General features: G+C 42.5%; 1 pseudogene; it reads left to right on the top strand.

Moving 5' to 3' along the window:
- Positions 1-4,322: 4,322 nt before the first annotated feature.
- On the top strand, positions 4,323-6,128 carry LOC147626522 (trans-cinnamate 4-monooxygenase pseudogene; annotated as a pseudogene).
- Positions 6,129-7,230: the final 1,102 nt, after the last annotated feature.

Raw genomic sequence — 7,230 nt, 5'->3', positions numbered from 1 at the left:
AGGAATGGATGGAAATCCATAACCATCATGACCTTGCAAATTCATACCTGTATAGCATGGACCAGCTATTGAAAACTCTTGCTTATTCACTTCAATTTTCACGTTTCCGCCATGGCAGCCCAAGGAATTCAAAAGATGCTCTAATTTACCAAGGGTTGCAACTTTCCTCTCTTGTGTAGGCATTGTGAATGCATAATCGATATGGCACTTAAGCAATTGATCGAAGATTCTCATGAATGCATGAAGTGTGCAAAAGTGGATATTCTTTAGTGAAAATTTAATGATGGGGCTCCAATTTGAATTCCTGTTTAGTTCTCCTAGTATATCAGGAGACATCACACCTTCCACCCATCTTGCATTTGGTTGTTCCTTATCTTTATCATATCAGTTGACTCGGTTGGATCTAATGCATCTTCCTATTACTTCTTCCTTTTCTTGGGACCTTTCAAGGCATCCATCCCAATAGAACAAACCTTCTACATACCTTTTCCATTTGTCTTTTTCTACCTAGGAATATCAATTTGAGCGTTGCAGTATGGACAAGGCCATCTTGATGTCGCGCCGCCTTGAGCATAATCCATCAAGATATCAAGCTTGGTATGCTTGTCACATCCACAAAACTTTTCTGAAATACTAGTGACGAATTAGCCAAGTGATCTAACACATCTGCCAAGAAATGCAACATGTATATAAACTTAAAGTTGGCAACATACAATCTTTCATTCTCCTCTTTTAGGCATAGGAGAAGTGGCTCAAGTACTTCACATACTTTTACAAGAACTTTATGCCGACTTAACCACCTTAGTTTATGGATTTTCTCCATTTGAAGGTGTGGACAGTCCAATTCTTCTTGCAATTGACCTAACCTTGCTGAACGTTTAGAGCTCTTCTTAAACAACGCAGCAATCTAATTTAAGGTTGTATCCATAAAATTAGCATGCTGTGACTTTTTGAATGCATCAGACACGCATAAATTTGTTCTATGATCAACACAATGGATGGCAGTTCATGAAAGGACTCCTCTTTTTCATCAAGGCAGCAAGACCATTTGTTACACCTAACGTTACCGATGCTCCATCTGAACCAAAACTCACTAGTTTTGAGCGATCAAGACCATATTCATGTAACAATCCAACCAAGGTAGTTTCTAATCCCTTTGCTGAATGATCCATGACCTCAAGCAAACCCAAAAAAGAAGTTTGCACGTCATTATCATGCATGTAGCTTGCATACACTATAAGCTGCTCCATAACAAAAATATATGTCGATTCATCAACCACCATCAGTCCAAAGAAAGGAGAAGCCTTCACTTTTTGGATGACAGATTGGCATATCAATTCACTGATGAATGAGGCAAACAAGACTGCAGCCTCCATGAATATAACCATTATTTTACTAACACAAAATCATAAAAATACCATTTTCTTATTCTCTAGCTTAACAAGCCTATTTATTTATGTATAAGAATTTTTAAATGATAAAAGAGGAATTTCCATGACATTTGAAATTCAATCATTTAAATACAAAAAAAGAAATTTTAAGCATGTTCAAAAAATGGATATTTTTATTTAATTAAAAGAAGAATTTTTATGGTATTTTACGTAGAGAAAGGTTTAAATTAAATTTTGGTGACAAAAGAGGAAGTTTCACCATAAATCCACCGAAAAATTTAGGGTTGATAATTAAATTGATAGAAAGAATATTCTTAGATATTTTATGTGGATAAATCACCAAACTGATATTTATCCAAAATTAGATTAATGGAAGAAGAGTATTTCTCTCTCTCTCTCTCTGTCTCTGTGTCAGGTATGCCTGCATGTAGAGAGGTGTAAATGTAGGGCTGCTCATGGCCATGGACAACATTTGTTCCATGGCTTTAAGAACCTCCCTTGCAAGGGAAAAAAACACTCAGATAGCTAGCAACTCTCTCTCACGAATGCACGCAGGATCGAAGCACTTCTCGACAAGCACCAGAAAAGGAACCCTAACAAAAACCGAGCATACGTGAGTGCATGGAATCAATATAAGTGCATGGCAGCAAAAGGACTGATAACACCTAACAAAAACGTTAATATCGTTTAGCATCGTATAACCAGCCATATTCTCTCCGATTAAAACACTAAAAATTGCTTGTAAAAACCCATATTTATCATAAAAGAATTCAACATGCCTAATACTAAACCTATAACAAATGTTGGAAAGGGCCTGGGCAGGCTAGCAGACATCCTCTCTCTCTCTTAGGCATGCCTACATGTATAGAGGTGTAAATGTAGGGCTACTCCTGGCCGTGGACAACATTTGTTCCATGGCTTTAAGAGCCTCCCTTGCAAGGGAAAAAGAAAAGGGCATAACACAGAAAAAAACATTTAGATAGACAGCATCTTTCTCACTCTCTCGGCCATGCATGCACCCTTGAAGTGCTTAAGGAAATCTCTAATACAAACCGAGCAGGCTTCTCCACAGGATGCCATATCTTTAAACAACAAAACAGAGGCATACTATGAATAAGCATGTAACAATAGCAAACGATTGAACGTAACAATAGCAAACAATTAAATGAATAGGCATGTAACAATAGCAAACGGTTGAATGTAACAATAGCAAACGATTGAATGTAACAATAGCAAACGATTAAATGAATAGGCATGTAACAATAGCAAACGGTTGAATGTAACAATAGCAAACGATTGAGAGGAACAATAGCTAAGCACACGATTGCATCACTATAGGGCCAAGTTGCGGCTCCCTCATGAGAGGAAGGGGCCGATTCAACCTTGGCCCTTCCACAGGATGCCACTATGCTAAACAATAAAGCCCATAAACCCTAATAACCAAAACGTTCACAAAGGAGTAAATGTAGGGCTACTCCTGGCCGTGGACAACATTTGTTCCATGGCTTTAAGAGCCTCCCTTGCAAGGGAAAAAGAAAAGGGCATAACACAGAAAAAAACATTTAGATAGACAGCATCTTTCTCACTCTCTCGGCCATGCATGCACCCTTGAAGTGCTTAAGGAAATCTCTAATACAAACCGAGCAGGCTTCTCCACAGGATGCCATATCTTTAAACAACAAAACAGAGGCATACTATGAATAAGCATGTAACAATAGCAAACGATTGAACGTAACAATAGCAAACAATTAAATGAATAGGCATGTAACAATAGCAAACGGTTGAATGTAACAATAGCAAACGATTGAATGTAACAATAGCAAACGATTAAATGAATAGGCATGTAACAATAGCAAACGGTTGAATGTAACAATAGCAAACGATTGAGAGGAACAATAGCTAAGCACACGATTGCATCACTATAGGGCCAAGTTGCGGCTCCCTCATGAGAGGAAGGGGCCGATTCAACCTTGGCCCTTCCACAGGATGCCACTGTGCTAAACAATAAAGCCCATAAACCCTAATAACCAAAACGTTCACAAAGGAGGCCGCTACACTATAAGCCTCAAGGGAATAAATGTACAAGTCTGGAGACTGGAGTGAGACTCGCACGGCCGCACACTTGGAGGGATAATCCCAGCGTGGTTTTTAATAGTAAAATCACCAAATATTCAATTTAATATCACCTACGTACTCTACCCATTTGTCCATATCTTATTGGACAACTTCTACCACATTTAAGGACCTCATTTTCACCTTAGAAAACCTTCCAATTAAAATGTGATACCATTTAAAACCTTCTAATTTTGTTTTATTAATAACTAAAACCTTTAAGTTATCTAGTATTAAGTAGATTCACTTCAGGTCACAACTTATGCAATTTTTCAAAAATTGTAAATTTTACGATTATAAGTGAACCCCAAATGTTTGCAGTTTGATTGTCACTGTTTGTGAGTTTTCCGTGAACAGTGGACCATTGCTTATTGAATTATCAAGTAGCCATTGGTCGGGACCTTCAAAAGAATGCACTTTATTTCGAATTATCAAGTAACCATTGGCCAATGGGACCTTCAAAAACATGGACCGTTGCTTATTGAATTATCAAGTAACCATTGGCCCGGGACCTTCAAAATTCAAAAGAATGCACTTTATCTTTAATTATCAAGTAACCATTGGATGGGACCTTCAAAAGCTGTTAAGAACCTGAACGTTAGGACGGTGGTAGATTTGACGAGCCATTGGCTGGGACCTTCAAAAGCTGTTAAGAACCTGAACGTTAGGACGGTGGTAGATTTGACGAGCCATTGGCTGGGACCTGAACGTTAGGCTGGGCGGTATATTTGCCATTAAAGGGCAATCAGGAAACTGAGCTCTCTCTGCCTTTCTAAAGCGATACTTACTTCATCGCGGCGCAGTAGATGCGTGGAGAATATGGGCAATGTGGGATTCTCAGAGGGGAGCTGTGATTTGTCGATTAGATGCTTGCTTTGTGCGCTAGCAGCAGCTGTGGTGGCAGTGGCGGTTGGCTGGTGGTTTTCGGGGGGCAAAAGGTTGACGGCGCCGCCGGGGCCGAGGGGTTGGCCCATCCTGGGCAGCTGGCTTCTGTTTCCGGGCGGAGTGATAGTGCCCAAAACGCTGAGGAAGGTCAGCGAGAGGTATGGGGACGTTTGTATGGTGAGGCTGGCCTGGTGCAACATGGTAATAGTGTCGTCCCCGGAGATCGCTATGGAGGTCCTTCAGACTCGTGGGCGCGAGTTTGGATCTCGCTCTCCCAACTTCGTTGTCGGCATGACAAGCGGTTACGGCCAGGACATGGTGTTCTCCGACTACGGCGACCATTGGCGCAAGATGAGGCGCGTGGCCACCCTCCCTTTCTTCAGCACCCAGGCCTTTCGGCGCAGTGTTGGAGCGTGGGAGGATGAGATCGACGTCGCGGTGGCCGACATCGCCGCCGGGGCTACCTCCGGCGGCGCTGTTTCTATCGTCCGCCGCCGACTGCAGCTCGCCATTTACAACATGCTCTACCGGATGGCGTTCGACCGGAGGTTCGAGGGCTTGGAGGATCCGGCATACGTGGCCATAGAGAAGGCCAACACCGAAAACGGCATTCTCGCACAGAGCTTCAAGTTCAACGTCGCAGAGTTCTTCCCCGTGCTGCGACCCTTCTTCCGATCATATATCAGCAAGGTCAAGGAAGCTAATCAGCGGAGGCATCGCATCTTCAAGGAGGTCTTCATCGATCAGCACACTCAGTAAGGATACTGCGCCATGGCTACTTACAGCTTGCTGCTTGTGTGTTTGTGAAATGGCGCCTGTAGCAACATTAACTTCTAAATTTTTGTCTGATCAGGTCACGCGCCGCTACCACCGGCCACAGTACTAAAGCCGGTGTGGATTTCCTCCTTGATGCTGAAATGAAAGGCGAGATCAGCATGAAAAACGTGCTGTACCTTCTCCAGAACATCAATGTTGGAGGTGAGCTCACTCTAGTCATCTCTGCTCTTCCTGTACACAAGACCCCGTAGTCATTATTAAGCTGGACGATACCCCTCTCAATTATTGAGTATGTTGGAATGCACTCTCTTTGGTTACCGTCTCCTGAGGATCTTTAACACTAGAACTAAGTTTTGTGACTGCATTTCAGCATTAGGCACAACAACAGCGGTAACCAAATGGGCTGTGGTAGAGCTGGTAAACCACCCGGAGGTACAGAAGAAGATATTTGAAGAGGTGGTAAGCACCCTTGGAGAAGGAGCACGCATAAAGGAAGATGATATAGGAAAGCTACCTTATGTGCAAGCAGTTGTGAAGGAGGTTCTGCGTAAGCACATGTCCATTCCTATGTTAGTTCCTCACTCAAATCATGATTATGCCAAATTGGGCGATTATGATATTCCTCCAGGTAGTAGAGTTGTTGTAAATGCATGGGGAATAGCCAATGACACAAGGTTTTGGGATAATCCAGAGGAGTTTAATCCGGATCGTTTCATTAATGAGAAAATTGAGCCATTCGGAAGTGATTACAGGTTCCTTCTCTTTGGTTCCGGGAGAAGAAGCTGTCCTGGAAGTCGCATGGCCTTCACTGTCTTGGCTCTCATCATAGCCAAGCTTGTGCAAGCTCTGGAGTTGCTTCCAACGCCTGGCGTAGATAAAGTGAAGGCTGTTGAATACACGGGGCAGCTTGCACGCATCATGATTAACCCTATGAGTGTTGTTGTAAAGCCTCGTCAAACTTAACGTAAAGCCTCTCCACCGTTAATAAAAACTTATAACCAGAAGTTTTAGACTTTTTGACACCTTTGATTGCCACCTTGTAAAATATATACTTTCGTACTTGAAGCAATAAACTTATTAACAAGCAAAATACTTTTTGTGACTTGTAATTTTTCATTTCAAAAAAATTGTATATGATTTTTCTTTTTCTCTTTTTTTGGGACCGATATTATATATATATATATATATATTATAAAAAGAAAAAAACTTTACGTTACATCCTTCCAACCCCACCATAGTCACCCAACCTCTATTAAACGAGTTACAAATCAACTCCCATCTATCATCTTCAGAAACAAAGGATGACTCTTCCCAAGATATCTGCTACCCTAACAAAATGCAAGTTTCAACCATAGCTTCAGTGGAGCAGCCCTAGGGGCCCGCTACTCCATCACATCCCCTTTTTTGTTGGTCTAGTCGCTATTGGATTTTTATCAAAGCAATAAAGACGTAATTTTCTTGCTTGACCTTCTTGTACCATCTCCTTGTTTTAAGCTGGTTCGGTATCCAACTTTTGCTTTCTAAGACCTTGCAATCTAGAACACCACATCATTAGGCACGATTCGGGTCAATGCACAATCGGGTGTAGCCATTCGCGAAACTATTTTTCGGGCACTTTTGGGGCCGCAACGCGACGCGCGGGCGGGTGAGATTTTGGATTTAGAGCGGGCTGGCGCTCTCGTCGGTTTTTTTCCGACATACTAGCATATTAATGACTCTGCTTTGAACATTGCGGACCTCGACACGCGTCACCACGTGTATTTACTCCGTGCGCATTTTACGATCCTTGTGATTAGTCGATGTCGTCACGCAAATGCAATCTGCCAAAATTCCCTGTTCTCAACACCATAGAGCTCGACACGTGTCACTATGCGGCCCGCGCGCCTCGCTGGTCTCGTTCTTTTTGCTGGAAAAGACCACCGCGGTGGTCTTTCCCATCGCGCAGAGCTAGACACGTGTCACTACATGGCTCTCTCCACTGGTGCGGTAGTCTTTCCCACCGTGCAAAGCTGGACACGTGTCACTACATGGCTCTCTCCACCAGCGCACTGGTTAACTCTCTCCA

Source organism: Cibotium barometz, chromosome 22, assembly GCF_041138505.1.
Source record: "Cibotium barometz isolate CiBa-2024 chromosome 22, ASM4113850v1, whole genome shotgun sequence".
NCBI lineage: Eukaryota > Viridiplantae > Streptophyta > Polypodiopsida > Cyatheales > Cibotiaceae > Cibotium > Cibotium barometz.
This window is presented reverse-complemented; position numbering and strand designations above follow the sequence as displayed.